A 20184-nucleotide genomic window follows, 5' to 3' on the forward strand; every position below is an offset into this window, starting at 1 on the left:
TCTCAAATGCTTCTGTTCCGGTTTTCCCACAGTCCATGTTTCACTACCATACAATGCTGTACTCCAGACGTACATCCTCAGAAATTTCTTCCTCAAATTAAGGCCGGTATTTGATATTAGTAGACTTTTCTTGGCCAGAAATGCCTTTTTTGCCATAGCGAGTCTGCTTTTGATGTCCTCCTTGCTCCGTCCGTCATTGGTTATTTTACTGCCTAGGTAGCAGAATTCCTTAACTTCATTGACTTCGTGACCATCAATCCTGATGTTCAGTTTCTCGCTGTTCTCGCTGTTCTCATTTCTACTACTTCTCATTACCTTCGTCTTTCTCCGATTTACTCTCAAACCATACTGTGTACTCGTTAGACAGTTCATTCCGTTCAGCAGATCATTTAATTCTTCTTCACTTTCCCTCAGGATAGCAATGTCATCAGCGAATCGTATCATTGATATCCTTTCACCTTGTATTTTAATTCCACTCCTGAACCTTTCTTTTATTTCCATCATTGTTTCCTCGATGTACAGATTGAAGAGTAGGGGCGAAAGGCTACAGCCTTGTCTTGCACCCGTCTTAATACGAGCACTTAGTTCTTGATCGTCCACTCTTATTACTCCCTCTGTTGTTGTACATATTGTATATGACCCGTCTCCCCCTATAGCTTACCCCTAGTTTTTTCAGAATCTCGAACAGCTTGCACCATTTTATATTGTCGAACGCTTTGTCCAGGTCAACAAATCCTATGAAAGTGTCCTGATTTTTCTTTAGCCTTGCTTCCATTATTAGCTGTAACGTCAGAATTGCCTCTCTCGTCCCTTTACTTTTCCTAAAGCCAAACTGATCGTCACCTTGCGCATTCTCAATAAAAAAAAAAAATGGCTCTGAGCACTATGGGACTCAACTGCTGTGGTCATAAGTCCCCTAGAACTTAGAACTGCTTAAACCTAACTAACCTGAGGACAGCACACAACACCCAGCCATCACGAGGTAGAGAAAATCCCTGACCCCGCCGGGAATCGAACCCGGGCGTGGGAAGCGAGAAGGCTACCGCACGACCACGAGAGCGCGTTCTCAATTTTCTTTTCCATTCTTCTGTATATTATTGTTGTAAGCAGCTTCGATGCATGAGCTGTTAAGCTGATTGTGCGATAATTCTCGCACTTGTCAGCTCTTGCCGTCTTCGGAATTGTGTGGATGATGCTTTTCCGAAAGTCACATGGTATATCGCCAGACTCATATATTCTACACGCCAACGTGAATAGTCGTTTTGTTGCCACTTCCCCCAATGATTTTAGAAATTCTGATGGAGTGTTATCTATCCCTTCTGCCATATCTGACCGTAAGTCCTCCAAAGCTCTTTTAAATTCCGATTCTAATACTGGATCCCCTATCTCTTCTAAATCGACTCCTGTTTCTTCTTCTATCACATCAGACAAATCTTCACCCTCATAGAGGCTTTCAATGTATTCTTGCCACCTATCTGCTCTCTCCTCTGCATTTAACAGTGGATTTCCCGTTGCACTCTTAATGTTACCACCGTTGCTTTTAATGTCACCAAAGGTTGTTTTGACTTTCGTGTATGCAGAGTCTGTCCTTCCGACAATTATTTCTTTTTCGATGTCTTCACATTTTTCCTGCACCCATTTCATCTTAGCTTCCCTGCACTACCTATTTATTTCATTCCTCAGCGACTTGTATTTCTGTATTCCTGATTTTCCCGGAACATGTTTGTACTTCCTCATTTCATCAATCAACTGAAGTATTTCTTCTGTTACCAATGGTTTCTTCGCAGCTACCTTCTTTGTACCTATGTTTTCCTTCCCAACTTCTGTGATGGCCCTTTTTAGAGATGTCCATTCATCTTCAACTGTACTGCCTACTGCGCTATTCCTTATTGCTGTATCTATAGCGTTAGAGAACTTCAAACGTATCTCGTCATTCCTTAGTACATCCGTATCCCACTTCTTTGCGTATTGATTCTTCCTGACTAATGTCTTGAACTTCAGCCTACTCTTCATCACTACTATATTGTGATCTGAGTCTATATCTGCTCCTGGGTACGCCTTACAGTCCAGTATCTGATTTCGGAATCTCTGTCTGACCATGATGTAATCTAATTGAAATCTTCCCGTATCTCCCGGCCTTTTCCAAGTATACCTCCTCCTCTTGCGATTCTTGAACAGGGTATTCGCTATTACTAGCTGAAACTTGTTACAGAACTCAATTAGTCTTTCTCCTCTTTCATTCCTTGTCCCATGCTCAAATTCTCCTGTTACCTTTTCTTCTACTCCTTCCCCTACAACTGCATTCCAGTCGCCCATGACTATTAGATTTTCGTCCCCCTTTACATACTGCATTATCCTTTCAATATCCTCATACACTTTCTCTATCTGTTCATCTTCAGCTTGCGACGTCGGCATGTATACCTGAACTATCGTTGTCGGTGTTGGTCTGCTGTCGATTCTGATTAGAACAACCCGGTCACTGAACTGTTCACAGTAACACACCCTCTGACCTACCTTCCTATTCATAACGAATCCTACACCTGTTATACCATTTTCTGCTGCTGTTGATATTACCCGATACTCATCTGACCAGAAATCCTTGTCTTCCTTCCACTTCACTTCACTGACCCCTACGATATCTAGATTTAGTCTTTGCATTTCCCTTTTCAGATTTTCTAGTTTCCCTACCACGTTCAAGCTTCTGACATTCCACGCCCCGACTCGTAGAACGTTATCCTTTCGTTGATTATTCAATCTTTTTCTCATGGTAACCTCCCCTTTGGCAGTCCCCTCCCGGAGATCCGAATGGGGGACTATTCCGGAATCTTTTGCCAATGGAGAGATCATCATGACACTTCTTCAAATACAGGCCACATGTCCTGTGGATACACGTTACGTGTCTTTAATGCAGTGGTTTCCATTGCCTTCTGCATCCTCATGTCGTTGATCATTGCTGATTCTTCCGCCTTTAGGGGCAATTTCCCACCCCTACGACAAGAGAGTGCCCTGAACCTCTATCCGCTCCTCCGCCCTCTTTGACAAGGCCGTTGGCAGAATAAGGCTGACATCTTATGCCGGAAGTCTTCGGCTGCCAATGCTGATTACTTATCAAAATTTAGGCAGTGGCGGGGATCGAACCCGGGACCAAAGACGTTTTGATTATGAATCAAAGACGCTACCCCTAGACCACGGGTAAATTTGAATGTCGTACGTTGAATGTTGTACGTACCATGTAAAACATTTCCTGAACATTTTATTTTTCCAAGCGTAGTTCCTTACTACCATGTTGTATGTTTATGAAATAATTCTTTAATAAAATTATTAAAAATAAACATAGTACCTTACACGACCATGGAGCTCACACATACGTGACATTTTTAATGTATTGTTAACTTGAGTGAATGGATCTCACAGAGCCGGCCGGAGTGTCCGAGCGGTTCTAGGCGCTACAGTCTGGGACCGCGCGACCGCGACGGTCGCAGGTTGGAATCCTGCTTTGGGCATGGATGTGTGTGATGTCCTTAGGTTAGTTAGGTTCAAGTAGTTCTAAGTTCTAGGTAACATTTTTGAACAGAATGACGGAGTGGCTATGGGTAGTCCTTTGTCACCCATAGTCGCCAATTTATTTATGGAGGACTTCGAGGACATGGCACTGAGGACTTCAGCTTTGCAATCAACGTGCTTCTGGAGATACGTGGACGATACCTTCCTCGTCTGGCCGCATTGACGTGATGCTCTTAACAGATTTTTGGACCACTTCAACTTTCATCCCCGTATCAAATTTACTATGGAGGTTGAAAATGATGGGATGCTTCCATTTTTAGACGTAATGGTTTATAAAAGACCAGATGGAACTTTGGGACACAGTGTTCACCGAAAGTCGACATACACACAGATTGGTATCTGCATCCTAAGAGTTGTCATCCACGACACCAACGTAGTGGCGTCCTTAGGACTTTGAGACGGAGAGCATATGCCATTTCCGACGCAGACAGCTTAACCCAAGAACTTGAGCATTTGATGACTGTTTTTAAGGAAAATGGATACACCGAGAAGCAGATTCGTCGGGCTATGGAGTTTGGACCATCTCCGGAGGTGAACGAAGAGGAACATAGATCTGTGGCCTTTCTTCCTTATGCTGCAGGCTTATCGTTTAAGATTGGACGAATTTTAAAGAATTTTAACATTAAGAGTGTGTTCCGTCCACCTTCTATGATTAGGGCTCTGCTCGGCTCTGTGAAGGATGATTTGGGGCTTAGGAAACCCGGTGTGTATAAAATTCCGTGTCAATGTGGTAAAGCTTACGTTGGCCGTTCTATTCGCACAGTGCATGACAGGTGTGTGGAACATCGCCGTCATACGAGGCTACAACAGCCGGAAAAATCGGCGGTAGCAGAACACTGCCTAAATGAGGGACACAAAATGAAATTTGAGGAAACTGTTGTGGTTGCCAACATTTCCGGTTTTTGGAACAGTGTCTATAAAGAGGCGATTGAAATTAGGTTGGCTGATAATTTAATCAACAGAGACAATGGGTTTCCTCTTAGCATCAAGTGGAATCCTGTATTATCTCGCAACAAAACTGAACGTTCTTCGGTGCGGCCTTGATTGCGATGTATCGTTGCCAGCAGTGTTTCACTAAGGGCGGCGCCACCTCCCTGTTTTGGAAGCCAGAAACCGTGATGGGCGGCGCATGCGCCGTGTACTGAACGGTGGCCTATATAGGACGTCGATTTGCAACCTGGCGTCAGTTCTCAGCGGGACTCATCAGCAGAAGCAGCATTTTCCTGAAGATGGCGACCAGTTGGATCGCCGAAATATCGAGTCAAGTTGATTTTAGGATCCGGCAGCAAACCCGAAGAGACTTTCATTCTAGGGGACTGATGACCTCAGATGTTAAGTCCCATAGAGCTCAGAGCCATTTGAGCCATTTTTGATCTCACAGATCCGTGAGTGTTTAGGGGCGCCAGCATCGGAGTATTAAACCAGGCGAACGAGGCGGTCATTCGACACAGGCGCGTTTGGAAACTACACCGTTACCAAACACTGAAACGGAGCACTTGAAAGGCGTTGTCGGATTGCCGTGCGGGTTAGCCGCGCGGTCTAGGCGGCTTGTCACGGACCGAGCGGTTTCCCTCGTAGGAGGTTCCAGTCCTCCCTCGGGCATTGGAATATGTGTTATCCTTAGCGTAAGTTAAAGTTAGTGTAATTAGTGTGTAAGCCTAGGGACCGATGCCCTCAGCAGTTTGGTCCCATAGAACTTTACCACAAATTTCCAAAATTCTTGTCGGATTTATAGCACGTGGCGCCGTCTTGTCGGCACCAATTTTTCGTAATGGACGACGAAGGGTCGCCTGTACCCTGCTACACACACGTTCGATGTTCTCGAGAGTTCGGGTAGTTTTCCGAGGGCCGGACGACTTTCGATTCGATGCACTGGCAGTTGCGCAGAAGTTTCTTCCCCAGTTCAATATCGTTCCGCGAGCAGAAGTTGGATATCGCGGTTGTATCTTGAAATGCTTACGAAAGACACGTTGCACGCGCGCGACAGATTCGCCGTAGAGGAAACAGGACTCCACCGCAAACGCGCGACGTTGCTTCGACCAGCAGGACGCGACTGCTGACCGACCTGTGTGAGTGGCTCGGCGCAGTCAACAGACTGCGCCACTGCCACCGCATCTCGTTTTTAGCGTGCGTTATTCAGATCTGATGTCGTCGAAACATTGTGAAACATCCTGCATTTAGCGCACCGCAATAATAATTACAGATATTGTGAAACAAAAATTCTAAAACATTTCAGTAATTTATAGTTGTTCTAAATCTACTTCTGTGCTCCGCCAACCACCTTATACTATGTGGCGAAAGGTGCACTACTGCCGCTTCCCTCCTCCTAGTTTCAGTCACGACTGCTGCGTAAGAAGAACGACTATTGGTAAGGATCCATGTGAGTTTCAATTCCTGTAATATTACCTTCGTCGCCTTTTCACGAGACGTACGTAGGAGGAAACAATATGCTGATTAACCCTTCTAGGAATTCACATTCTCGTAGCTTTAAGCAGTAAAGCACGCTGTGTTCCAGAATGCATCTCGTGCACCATCTGCCACTGTAGGTGGCTGAACATCTCCGTCACGCTTTCTCACTTGGTAAACGAACCTGCAACGAAACAAATTGCTCTCGTTTGGAACTCGCCTATTTCCACTATCAATTCTATCTGGTACAGATGCCAATCTGATCAACAATATTCGAGTATTGTTCGCACTAGGCTTTTGTAACCTATAACTTGGCTCCCTCACACTTGGATTACACTTGCCGTGGATTCTTCCAATAAATCAGTGTCTAGCACCTTCCTGATTGTGATTAGTTTTGTATGGTTTTTCAAATGGTTCAAATGGCTCTGAGCACTATCGTTATCAGTCCCCTAGAACAGAACTACTTAAACCTAACTAACCTAAGGACACCACACAACACCCAGTCATCACGAGGCAGAGAAAATCCCTGACCCCGCCGGGAATCGAACCCGGTAACCTGGGCGTGGGAAGCGAGAACACTACCGCACGACCACGAGCTGTGGACGAGGTTATTCCATCTGAAGTCACCGCGTATGCATAATCCTAGAAATTTTATGGGTGTGGCCACAATGATGCAATCACACAACAAACAGTCTTCCTGTATACGTATGCATCAATCCTTCGCAGGTATTCCTGAACTTCACTGCACTCTTCCAATGTTCTGGCTTCTTTGTTTACAACAGCATCATCCAGTAAAAATGTATGGCATTTTATAGTCCCTTACACCATCTGTTATATAATATACAAAGCAGAGGGTATGTGTGGGATCTTCTCCGAAACTCCTGCATCTAGTCAACCAAATTTACCACAGGAACAGTAGGCCTCAGTAGTAACAGCACTGACTGAATCTCCTCACTCCAATAGGGGTGGAGATATTGGCAAAAAGTGTTCTTTCCATCCCCTGCTGAAAAGGCTGCACTGCACGACAGGTATGTGGTACAGGACTAGTACTGGCCTGCCAAATCGACCTGCTTTGCAGGGCAGTCTACATGTCAGTGGGAGGAAACGGTTTTTCAGGCTGCGACATATGACTTGCCCTGCATGACAGGCAAGTGGGAGTAGTATCAAGCTGCTTTATTGAACTGTACTGCAGGGGCCACACACGCCAATCAGCATGGCTGGCGACAGCTCGAGTTGAAAAGAGGAGGGGACAGGCAGACAGTGAGGAGGGAGGAGGGGGAGATGTATGAAGCAATTGGAAGGTTTAAAGGAGTGGTGGACAGGTGGAAAAGGAAGAAGGGTAAGCAGATATGGAAAGAGAGGAGGAGGAAGATATAGTCAAAGGGATAGGGAGGAAGATATGATCAGAGGAAGGAGGGTGGAGGAAGTGGACAAAGGGAGGGGAAGGACGAGATGAGGAGACAGATAGAGATGGAAGGACGGATTGGACACAGAGAGGGGGAGCAGGATGTGTGTTCAATATATGTGTCAAATGCAAAAATGGGCAAAACCTTGGGCGATACTGTTCGACACAGGAGAAAACTGAATGTATACGTTAATTTTGTGGCAACAAACATTATTATTTTCAAAAGCTATAGGGCACTGAATTGTATGTAGATTGCTGCAAAGGCGGATGGTAGCAGTAGAGAAGGTGTTTCAGAATGTTCCTGTTTCATGGATAGGCACAGCTTGAGTAGTAGATAAATGGGACATTGTGCTTCAATTATCTTAAAATACCCGATATTTGTTTAAACTCTGATGCAAGATGTTGGGGTTCATGCGCAGTGAGGTGCTGATGAAGTAAACACACGATGTGGTAGTGATGTAAAATGCCGAGTATAACGATCCAGTTACGTACTTTCTTTTTACTTTCCTCTAAAATATTAATTTAAAATATAAGACTAGGAAAGATACTGTCGTCGATGGAGAGGAGAAGTGTGGACAGAAATATCCCTTTATTAATAGCTTTTGGAAAAATTTAGTTGACGTAATCGGTAAAGACTGTGTGACTCGCCAGCTAACTTTGAGTTTCCGACAATGCAGCACCGGATACACTGGTGTCCATGCAGTGGAGGAACAGTGGACCGAAGATTGGGAACCGAGAGTCCGCTCTCGTTGCACCAAAACAGGATAATTTTATAACTGTACCAGTCAGTCTTTGCATTGTATCCATTTTGGACTGACCTGTTTGTAGTTAGCAGCATCTCGACCTGTCGCAGAAACATTCCTATTCTAAAACGCTGTAAGGAAGTTTAATTCTTCGAGTTGCAGTGCTTGTAATGTTATTTGAAGACTCGACTCTATATGATTCACAGCAGTCCGGCATTTCCTTTACTGAATAAACTGAACTGTAAACTTTCTAATTTTGTTACAAGTAATTTCGTAGAGTGTGCAGATCTTTTTATTATTTGCTCGTCTCATTTAGCTCTCTTCGGTAACTATCGGACTCCGGAGCAGCGGTACGGCACTGAAACCAGTCAGTACGAATCCAAGGGCCCGAAGTTGTGGTTCTTAAGGTGGTAACTTAAATTTTCCAAAGGATTTTAATTTTTGGTCGCTACAGCGTTGGATCTTGCGAAATGAACTATAATAACTCGAATTTTTGTTGAACTTTACAGCGCGATATTCAACGATTTTTTTTCAGACAGATGGACGTTGCAGATGCGACACGCACTGATTCTTGGTTCTAGCTGCCTACAGTCCTCACGACGCGTGCTGTGTATTACGATGGCAATGAACTCGTGGCGATGCCGACAGAGGAATTCATCGACGGCTTGAGTAAACAAAGCAATCTGACGCGGCAAAAAAAAAAAAAAAAAGAAAAAAGTCGAGCAACATTTATCGGGGCATTGTGCATAGTTCTGTGGAGCCGTTCGCTAACGTTCAGAGGGATTAGGGCCGTAGCAAGGGCATGGCGGGGCGCACAAGCGCACAGGGGTGAGAAAACTAAGGTAATGACTACTGTCGAACAGGCGTTTGTGTGGAAACACTGCACTCGGTTCACGCAGCTGCAGCCCAGACAGCTAGCTCGAGATCAACAGTGGAGTTCTTGCTGCTACTTTGCTGTGGTGTTCTAGGAAGTCGACGAACCGGTGCTGAAGCATATATACTGCTGATTCCGCCGAGTGAGGGCTGGAGCGACGCTGTAAGACCTAGACACTTTCAAAATACACTCCTGGAAATGGAAAAAAGAACACATTGACACCGGTGTGTCAGACCCACCATACTTGCTCCGGACACTGCGAGAGGGCTGTACAAGCAATGATCACACGCACGGCACAGCGGACACACCAGGAACCGCGGTGTTGGCCGTCGAATGGCGCTAGCTGCGCAGCATTTGTGCACCGCCGCCGTCAGTGTCAGCCAGTTTGCCGTGGCATACGGAGCTCCATCGCAGTCTTTAACACTGGTAGCATGCCGCGACAGCGTGGACGTGAACCGTATGTGCAGTTGACGGACTTTGAGCGAGGGCGTATAGTGGGCATGCGGGAGGCCGGGTGGACGTACCGCCGAATTGCTCAACACGTGGGGCGTGAGGTCTCCACAGTACATCGATGTTGTCGCCAGTGGTCGGCGGAAGGTGCACGTGCCCGTCGACCTGGGACCGGACCGCAGCGACGCACGGATGCACGCCAAGACCGTAGGATCCTACGCAGTGCCGTAGGGGACCGCACCGCCACTTCCCAGCAAATTAGGGACACTGTTGCTCCTGGGGTATCGGCGAGGACCATTCGCAACCGTCTCCATGAAGCTGGGCTACGGTCCCGCACACCGTTAGGCCGTCTTCCGCTCACGCCCCAACATCGTGCAGCCCGCGACAGGCGTGAATGGAGGGACGAATGGAGACGTGTCGTCTTCAGCGATGAGAGTCGCTTCTGCCTTGGTGCCAATGATGGTCGTATGCGTGTTTGGCGCCGTGCAGGTGAGCGCCACAATCAGGACTGCATACGACCGAGGCACACAGGGCCAACACCCGGCATCATGGTGTGGGGAGCGATTTCCTACACTGGCCGTACACCACTGGTGATCGTCGAGGGGACACTGAATAGTGCACGGTACATCCAAACCGTCATCGAACCCATCGTTCTACCATTCCTAGACCGGCAAGGGAACTTGCTGTTCCAACAGGACAATGCACGTCCGCATGTATCCCGTGCCACCCAACGTGCTCTAGAAGGTGTAAGTCAACTACCCTGGCCAGCAAGATCTCCGGATCTGTCCCCCATTGAGCATGTTTGGGACTGGATGAAGCGTCGTCTCACGCGGTCTGCACGTCCAGCACGAACGCTGGTCCAACTGAGGCGCCAGGTGGAAATGGCATGGCAAGCCGTTCCACAGGACTACATCCAGCATCTCTACGATCGTCTCCATGGGAGAATAGCAGCCTGCATTGCTGCGAAAGGTGGATATACACTGTACTAGTGCCGACATTGTGCATGCTCTGTTGCCTGTGTCTATGTGCCTGTGGTTCTGTCAGTGTGATCATGTGATGTATCTGACCCCAGGAATGTGTCAATAAAGTTTCCCCTTCCTGGGACAATGAATTCACGGTGTTCTTATTTCAATTTCCAGGAGTGTATTTATAAATAAGCGAAATGAAAAACAGATCTCATATCGATTACACCATTTTATTTTAATTTCGAGTCAGGCTAGGTCCTAAGTGACAGCTCCGTATCTTATCTTAAAAAAACAAAACAAAAACAAAATACAGTTGAATCTGGCGGCAAATATAGCAGAGATCTTGATAACAGCGCAACTAGTCAGTCAAGTTCCAGATTAAAGTACTCACGAAGAGCATCGATGCCACTTCGTATATTTTGGCAGTTTTCTTTAAAGTATAGGATTAGAGATGATCAAAACATCGGAATAGCGTTGACTGCATTTATGACCCTGTCAGTGACTGCAACAGCTTACGAACGCTGTTTCATCAAACTATTGCGGTAAACAAACTATCAAATGTTTCTGTCTTGTTGACAGAATACGACGCAGGTGATAAACTGGTGGCTTCACCAATGAAGCTGTTTCGCTGAAATTAAGCAAATGAAAATCAAGGAAATGGAAAGTAAAATAACACTGAAGCGCCAAAGAAACTCGGATACCTGCCTAACATCGTGTAGGGCACCGGCGAGCACGCACAAGTGGCGGAACACGACGTGGCATGGACACGAGTAGTCTCTGAAGTGGTGCTGGAGGGAACTGACATCATGAATCCTACACGGCTGTCCATAAATCAACAAGAGTACGAGGACGTGGATATCTCTTCTGAACAGCACGCTGCACGACATCCCAGATAAGCTCAATAATGTTCATGTCTCGAGGGTTTGGTGGCCAGCAGAAGTGTTTAAACTCAGAAGAGTGTTCATGGAGCCACTCTGCAGCAATTCTGGACGTGCGGGGTGTCGCATTGTCCTGCTGAAATTATCCAAGTCCGTCGGAATGCACAGTGGACATGAATGGATGCAGCTGATCATACAGGATGTTTACGTACGTGTCACCTGTCAGAGTCGTCTCTAGACGTATCAGGACTCCCATATCACTCCAACTGCACACGCCCCACACCATTATAGAGGCTCCACAAACTTGAAAAGTCTCCTGCTGACATTTATTCGTGCGGTTGTCTTCATCCACTCGATACAATTTGAAACGAGACTCGTCTGACCAGGCAACGTGTTTCCAGTCATCAACAGTCCAATGTCGGTGGTGATGGGCCCAGGCGAGGCGTAAAGCTTTGTGCCGTGCAGTCATCAAGGGTACAACAGTGGGCCTTCGGCTCCAAAAGCCCATATTGATGAAGTTTCGTTGAATGGTTCGCACGCTGATAGTTTGTCATGGCCCGGCAGTGAAATCTGCAGCAATTTTTGGAAGAGTTGCACTTCTGTCACGTTGAACGATTCTCTTCAGTCGTCGTTGGTCCCGTTCTTGCAGGATCTTTTTCCTGCCGTAGCGATGTCAGAGATTTGATGTTTTACTGGGTTCCTGCTATTCACGGTAGACTCATGAAATGGACGTACGGTAAAATCCCTACTTTTTCGCTGCGTCGGAGATGCTGTGTACAATCGCTCGTGCGCCGACTGTAACATCACGTTCAAACAGACTTACATCTTGATAACCTGCCATTGCGGCAGCAGTAACCTAACAACCACGCCAGACATTTGTCTTATATAGGTGTTGCCAACGGCAGCGCCGAATTCTGCCCACACTGGACCTCCGTAGTAGCTGCACCACCCAGTATAAATGACTACAAATCAGACAAGACGGTAAACGAAACAAGGAAATTAATGCGAGAAGAAAAGCTGGAAAGTTGATCACTCGAATCTTGGAATCTTAATTTTTTTATTTTTATTTTTTATTTTTTATTTTTACGGTATCAACAGATTAGAAAGGAACAAAAAAAATTATTATAAGCATTGCGTCACTAGTACGGACTGCTAAACTACAACTGATGAAAGGTTAATGGCGACTGAGGTGGATTTTTGGTGACGGTATACATCGATATTCAGTCGGGAAAGGGTCAGAAATGAAGACATCTGAAAAGAAATGGATGTCACAGGTTCGATTATTGATTTTGTGGAAGACAAATAACTCGTAAGGTATGGAGATACGGACAGGTTGAGAAAGGAGAGATTGCCGTGACAGATCATGAAGCCAGCAGGGAGCAAGAGAGAATGGAGACCACCGGCCACATGGATGTAAGATAATGACTCATTAACTACAGAACGTAATATTAAGGAAAATTTATGGACAGATTATGAATGAAAACTAAATTTGATGTTTACTCTTGGGTTACCGGAAAATGTAAACACATTGTAAAAGCGTAAAGCCACATACAGGGCGATTTTCGCGGCAGCGCTGCCACTGCCGCGCCCCTCTTGCCCCCCGCCCCCCCCCCCCCCCTTCTCCTCCAACCACTCCTCTACCGCGCTCGCTTGCGCAAGTGTGAGTATGTATGCCTATATCAGTTTCTTTGGCGCTTCAGTGTATTACAGCAGCAACAACAACAAATTACGGAAAGTGATATTTTCTCACCTGATCAGCGCAGTGCTTTCCCCTTCACTCCTAGTAATTAATTTACGCACTATTAATAATTCATGAGAAACAAGTGAAATTTGTTCGTTATTAAAGATGATTCTAAAGACAAATCACAGCAGATTTTTTTAAAGTTTCTATTATGTTAGAAGATTTATACAACTTATACTACTACTACTACTACTACTGTGATCAGGCCCAGTGGACCGCACGCATCTACACAAGTTTCCTCCTCCACTGTATTCTGTCCATTGCTGCTATCCGCCATCTGTTCACATCTATTGACACTTGGTTTAAATCTTCATGGAGTCCATCCCTCCAGCGCTTCTTGGGCCTCCCTGGCGGTCTCTTTCCTGTAGGTGAGAAATCCAGGAGCTTCCGAGGCCATCTGTGACCTTCCATCCGGGCCACAAGGCCAGCCCACTGCATTCGTTTGGCTTTGACAGTTCTTGCTATGCTGGACTGCTGATATAGTTCCTCAAGCTCTCGGTTGTATCTAATCCTCCATTCCCCTGTATCTGCATCCAGAATCGGACAGACGATCTTCCGAAGCACTTTCCTCTCAAAAACAAGGAGCTTATGGCTGTTTCCGGATACTCCATGTCTCACAGCCAAATAGAACAACAGGCTGGATCAGGGTTTTGTACGGTCGAATCTTGAGCTGTCTCGAGAGGTATCTGGACCGAAGCAGTTGTGATAGGCTGTGGTAAGACCGGTTTCCTGCTTGTATTCTGGCATTGATCTCTGCTTCACATGACGAGCTCTCAGTGAAAAGGGCCCCTAGGTATTTGAATTCTTGCACTCCCTTGTAGGACTGGTCCCCAACCTGCAGTCTGACCATGACCACGCGTCATAACGAGGTACTCTGTCTTGGCTTCGTTTATGTTTAGCCCAAATTTGCTGGCAGCCTCCTTTAGTACTTTGGTCATTTGCTCCAACTCCTCTTCCGACCTAGAGAGTAAACAGATGTCGTCTGCATAGGCTAAGTATGCCAGTCTCTTATACAACTTATACAAGATTTAATGTGTTGTGGGAAATATTTCATATCACTACCCCAGTAGTTCATTTCAGTATTAGTTGTCGGATAATGCTTCATTTTTATTAAACCTACGAACGGTACAGAATTATGAAATCTGCATAGAAAAGAACGCAGGAAGGCAGTTTAGAGTTGAATGAGGAGGGGGGGGGGGGGGGGTAGGGCGCAGCTCGCAGCCTTAGAGCTTGTGCCAGGGATGCAGTGCAGGGAGTCCTCGGCACGGCTGCTGTGTCAGATGCAGTGGGCTCTTAACTCGGCCGGCCATCAGCCCGCTGCCCGCTGCCCGCTGCCCGCTGCTCGCAGCTGACCGGCCGCTCCCATCAGGCTGGCTGACTGCTGGCGTCCAGACTGCGCGGCGCGGCGCGGCGCGGCCCGGCTGTCCTCCACAAGGACGCTGCCCCCCTGCCCCCCTGCCCGCTGCCCCATGTCACACGCGGCTGGAATTGGAACGCAGCGCCTGGCCGCGTGCCCGCGCCGGCTGTGCTCCAGAACCTCTGCCGAGGCCGCCGCCCGTCTTTGGACACCTCCACTCTACCTGCGCTGGCTGCCAGCTGCCAGCTCACGTCCTGCTAGTCTTCGGTACGACATGCGTACGAAATGCCTTTGCTCTCCTTCAGAGTAACAGCCAGTCGCTTCAGTACACTTTTGGCGACGTCAATTAACAATCCCTGGACGACTTTTGTGCGTAATCGGTCGAAATACGTTCCTGGAGATCAAAATTTCTAGACCAGAAAGGATATCAAATAGCCGGCCGTGGTGGCCGAGAAGTTCTAGGCGCTTCAGCCCGGAACCGCGCGACCGCTACGGTCGCAGGTTCGAATCCTGCCTCAGGCTTGGATGTGTATGATGTCCTTAGGTTTGTTAGGGGACTGATGACTTCAGATGTCAAGCCCCATAGTGCTCAGAGCCATTTGAACCATTTTTGATATCGAATAACGAAACTTAACATATTGTGTGACTTCATTACAACTTAAACAAAAATTATTAAAATTTTAGTGCATTTAGGGGTACACGGAGCGCGAGATTTAATACATAGAGTTGCCACCTCTGGCACCAAAAGTGGTTCAGTCTCAGCTGAGCGTGGATGACAGACATGGGTACGTCACCCCATGTTGTTTAAACTGTATGCCAGATGTATAGAATGAAGATCATCACGTCTCTTTTTCAAATGGTTCAAATGACTCTGAGCACTAAGGGACTTAACATCTGAGGTCATCAGTCCCCTAGACTTAGAACTGCTTAAACCTAACTAACCTAAGGACATACATACATCCACGCCCGAGGCAGGATTCGAACCTGCGCCCGTAGCAGCAGCGCGGTTCCGGACTGAAGCGACATTTTTAGGAGCAGAGAACTCACTTCTGCCACCCATGCCCGAGGCAGGATTCGAACCTGCGACCGTAGCGGTCGCGCGGTTCCAGATTGAAGCGTCTAGAACCGCTCGGCCACACCACTTATTTACTTCAGCCATCGTTATCTATTTTTCTGCTCGAACAGTAAAACTCATGTACTAGTTTTGGGTCTTGGTTTAAATGGGTCTAAGCACTATGGGACTTAACATCTGAGGTAATAGGTCCCCTAGACTTAGAACTACTTAAACGTAACTAACCTAAGGACATTTCACACATCTATGCCCGAGGCAGGATTAGAACCTGCGACCGCAGCAGCAGCGCGGTCCCGGACTGAAGCGCCTAGAACCGCTCGGCCACAGCGGCCGGCGTTCAGGGGCTTATTTCCCTAATCTAATTCCCTGCGCATCGCCTGATTTAATTCCACTACATTCTGTTCCCCTCGTTTGTTGATTATCATTTTACATTACTCTTCTCAAATGGTTCAAATGGCTCTGAGCACTATGCGACTTAACTTCTGACGTCATCAGTCGCCTAGAACTTAGAACTAATTAAACCTAACTAACCTAAGGACATCACACACATCCATGCCCGAGGCAGGATTCGAACCTGCGACCGTAGCAGTCGCTCGGCTCTAGACTGCAGCGCCTAGAACTGCACGGCCACTCCGGCCGGCACTCTTCGCAAGCTCGAGCCCTATGCTGCCTCAGTGGGAATAACAAGTCATCTTCTAAACTCAAAAGATTTTTATTTCTTCTCCCTAAACATTAATTACGCTTTCAAATTTTTTCTTCCTTTCCTTCACAGTTTGCTCAATGTTCATTGGCGATATGCTACAACACTGAGTCACTCGCTTCGCAACTTTTGCTTTTCTTTCGCGTCCTTCGACACGTATAACTGTAGCCTGATTTATGTACAATTCGCAAATAACCCGCGGCTCCCTGTATTTCACGCGTTTGCCTGCTACTTTCAGGATTTCAGACTTCAGTCCAGTCAGCGTAGCCAGACGTTTTCTCTAACTTTGCGCATACGATAAACTGTTTCGCTACCTTTTATTTTTTCCAGAGACGTAAGCTTACACCGCAGACAGCGCAGGTTCCCTTTCATACTGTGGTTACAAAGTCGGGAGGTGGTATTACTCTGCTGTTAGAGAACTGGAGGCGCCCAAAATGTCGTTATGTCTACTGACGAAGTCACTCTCGGGCCAAAGGGGCCGGGCCGTGGCGACGCATACGCAAACGCCCCGCTTATTGGAGGCAGGCGGGCCGCTCCCTGGTCTCGATGACACTGACCTCGACAGACCGTGACCGGCGACACGGCTCCCGCTGCCGGTTCCTGTCCCCGTTACGCCCGCACACAGCCGCCGTCTGGTGACAGAAGCGAGCAGCTGCGCACCTGTCTGCCGACGATATCGCAGGTCCCCACGGCGAAGCGCCGACTAAGTGGGAAGAAACTGTGTGCGAGGATTCAGCGGTGCCTCACGAGCCACTCTGTGCTTCTCTGAACCGATTGACGATGATATAAAAGTAGAATTTTACTGCTACTAATATGTCGTATACTTGCAGCTGTCGTCTGTAGGAAGTAAGAAGGAAACTAGACATTCAGCCACTAACAAGCGAAGATGACTAATCCTCGTAGCGAGGTAGCACATGCTTTTATGAGCCGCAAAGAGCAAGTTTAGCCTTTTCAGCTGTGGTTTCATTCATTTCAAATTTCTTGAAAGACGTAACTGTACGTTTTCGTAGATTACAAGCTAATTAAGCAACTATCTGCACGAATAAAACAAAATGCATGGTGATACGAGGAACGAATCAAGATCTGACACTCGAAGACGGGGAGGGAAAGATTACACATACTAAACATACAAATAACGGGTGGTTATAATGAAAGTGTAGCTATCCGCTGAGGACGAGTATGCGATGTAATTATCGTATGGCAACGAAACTTGGTATATATGCTAATGTGTTATTGCGGAACAGAGTTACCCTGGAAAACAATTAGTTCCAATTTTGGTCAACAGGTGCAAATTTGGCGCTGTACACTGGTTCCACAAGCCGTAACGTAACAGTACGGCTATCGAGAAGAGATCGTGCGCTGTTAGTGAAACTGTTTGCGCACGCTTCCCGCGCCCGGGTTCCCGGGTTCGATTCCCGGCGGGGTCAGGGATTTTCTCTGCTTCGTGGTGACTGGGTGTTGTGTGCTGTCCTTAGGTTAGTTAGGTTTAAGTAGTTCTATGTTCTAGGGGACTGATGACCATAGATGTTAAGTCCCATAGTTTCCAGAATGAGATTTTCACTCTGCAGCGGAGTGTGCGCTGATATGAAACTTCCTGGCAGATTAAAACTGTGTGCCCGACCGAGACTCGAACTCGGGAGGAGGTTCGCAGGAGAGCTTCTGTAAAGTTTGGAAGGTAGGAGACGAGGTACTGGCAGAAGTAAAGCTGTGAGTACCGGGCGTGAGTCGTGTTTCGGTAGCTCAGTTGGTAGAGCACTTGCCCGCGAAAGGCAATGGTCCCGAGTTCGAGTCTCGGTCGGGCACACAGTTTTAATCTGCCAGGAAGTTTCAAGTCCCATAGTGCTCAGAGCCATTTGAACCATTTTTTTTAAAATTAATTTCAGATGAAGAGCTGGAAAGTTGATTACTGGCATCTTAAACGGTATTTTACAGGATCAACAGATAAGAACCAAAATAAAATTATTATAAGCATTGTGATGCTTTGACGCTTGCGTGACATGTACGGACTGCTAAACTTCAACTGATGAAAGGTTGATGGCAAGGTGGACTTTTGGAGATGGTCTGCAGGGATATTCAGTCGGGAAATGGTCGGGAATGAAGACATCAGAAAGATGATGGATGTCACAGGTTCGATTATTCATTTTGTGGAAGAAGAATAACTCTTAAGGTATGGACGTACGGAAAGGTTGACGAAGGAGAACTGCCATGACAGATCATGGAATGGGAGCCAGTAGGAAGCAAGAGAGAATGGAGGCCACCAGACACATGTATGTAAGATATTCACCCATTAATTATAGGATGTAATATTAAGGAAAATTTATTGACAGATTATGAATGAAAATTAAATGTGATGCTGAGAAATTACAAGTTACTCTCACTTATTTTTCGTATACATTAAAGGTTTTATTACAACCTGATGCACCTTGAGCGAGACTCTAGAAAGTTAACGGCCTGAGCAGACGTTAATGGAGCCTGGTAGGGCGCTAAAAGCATGAGGTGTTTTTATGGTTCTTAGCTCGTAGAAATGGCATGTTGGGAGCTGGAAGCAATTGGCGGCGAACCCATTCCTCAGTAAATCTTGCCGACAGGCCCACAGCCGTACAGTGCAGACAGATCAGCTCCTTGTCGAGACAGGTCTCCAGCAGAACAATGCTGCTATACCGCCATTGGCGCCAGCTGAAGGCTGGGCTGGGGGCGACAGACTGAAGGGACGTGTCTACACTGTGGAATCGTAAACTGGGCATTGTGTGCAGAGCCATGCGTAACAAAAATTCACAAGTTTTCGTGGTCGCGATACTGCAAATAGACGTGTGACCCACGTCGATCAGCCGCCTCGATTGTGTAAGAAACTCTAGTGTCTGAGAAACGTTTAGAGATCTTTATTACATCTCATAGATAGGACTAACAAGTTCCAAGGCACAAGCGATTTAGACAAAGATCTTTAAGATTGTATCTATTCACTTCTTGCCGCAGGAAGCGACGCGACTTCGGAGAAAAACATCTTCCCCCTCTGTGAAAAAAAATGGCAGTAATTGGCGGTTTCTTATTTTTCCAGAGACGGATGTTAACTCTTGCCCTGGTTCGACAGGAGTTTGTGCTGTCGTGTGGGAGTGGAGATTTAGCGCCTCTAGAGCCCTACGATTGGCTCAAGACGACGAGAGGCAGTGTCATTCGTGCACTTTGCGGGAAAACGGATTTTTTTTTTCTGAAGAGGGGCGAGGCGCTGGGCTGCTGGACTTCGGTCTGGGAAGGGGGGACTTCTGGTCGATGCTCTGGCATGTGTGGGACCTGTACTGAGACTGACTTCACTTGCAAGTAGTTTAGACTGGGGAGGCTGTGGTGAAGTCCTTGCTGTACCGACAGTGTGATTTCAAACGTCTCGAACTAGTCGTTTGCCGAGGGCACACTTATTCGTTTTTGGTTTACCAGTCTTGAGGTTTGGTATCCTTGTGCGCTCTGTCGTATAAGTGACCCAAATTGGTCCTTGGTATGACCAGCGAACGGGTGTGTCACACGCTGAAATATACTGTGATTTCAGGGCTCAGGTAGAGAGCAAATTGCGATCTATCTGCCTGATTGCTAGACCGTGAGATTTTTTCATTTCTTTCGTGGCCGCGATCGATTCACAGGCCTCCGCCGCACACATCTCGCCAGCTGCAAGTTACATCGCTGCACGAGGCAAACAGGATAACGTACTGCCGCTCTGGCATTGTCAGGGCATACAGATCTCAATCGCTACTTGCTCTCAGCTGCACCTGCATAGAGGAACTTCTGTAGGTTTGAACAATCAAAGTCTGCTCAGCGTCATATCAATTCAGATTGGGTTATCGTCATTTTTAGGTTCAAATGGCTCTGAACACTATGGGACTTAACATCTGAGCTCATCAGTCCCCTAGACTCAGAACTATTTAAACCTAAATTACCTAAGGACATCACACACATCCATGCCCGAGGCAGGATTCGAACCTGCAACTGTAACAGCAGCGCGGTTCCAGACTGAAGCGACATTTTCAGTGCCAGAGTACTTAA

General features: G+C 46.9%; 1 protein-coding gene across 3 annotated transcripts in view; it reads right to left on the reverse strand.

Annotated features, from left to right (window-relative positions):
• Window positions 1-20184, reverse strand: part of LOC126419906 (tau-tubulin kinase homolog Asator) — a 609233-nt gene that overhangs the window by 439311 nt on the left and 149738 nt on the right. The window lies entirely within an intron of this gene.

The sequence above is a fragment of the Schistocerca serialis genome, chromosome 9 (assembly GCF_023864345.2).
Source record: "Schistocerca serialis cubense isolate TAMUIC-IGC-003099 chromosome 9, iqSchSeri2.2, whole genome shotgun sequence".
NCBI classification, from domain to species: Eukaryota; Metazoa; Arthropoda; class Insecta; order Orthoptera; family Acrididae; genus Schistocerca; species Schistocerca serialis.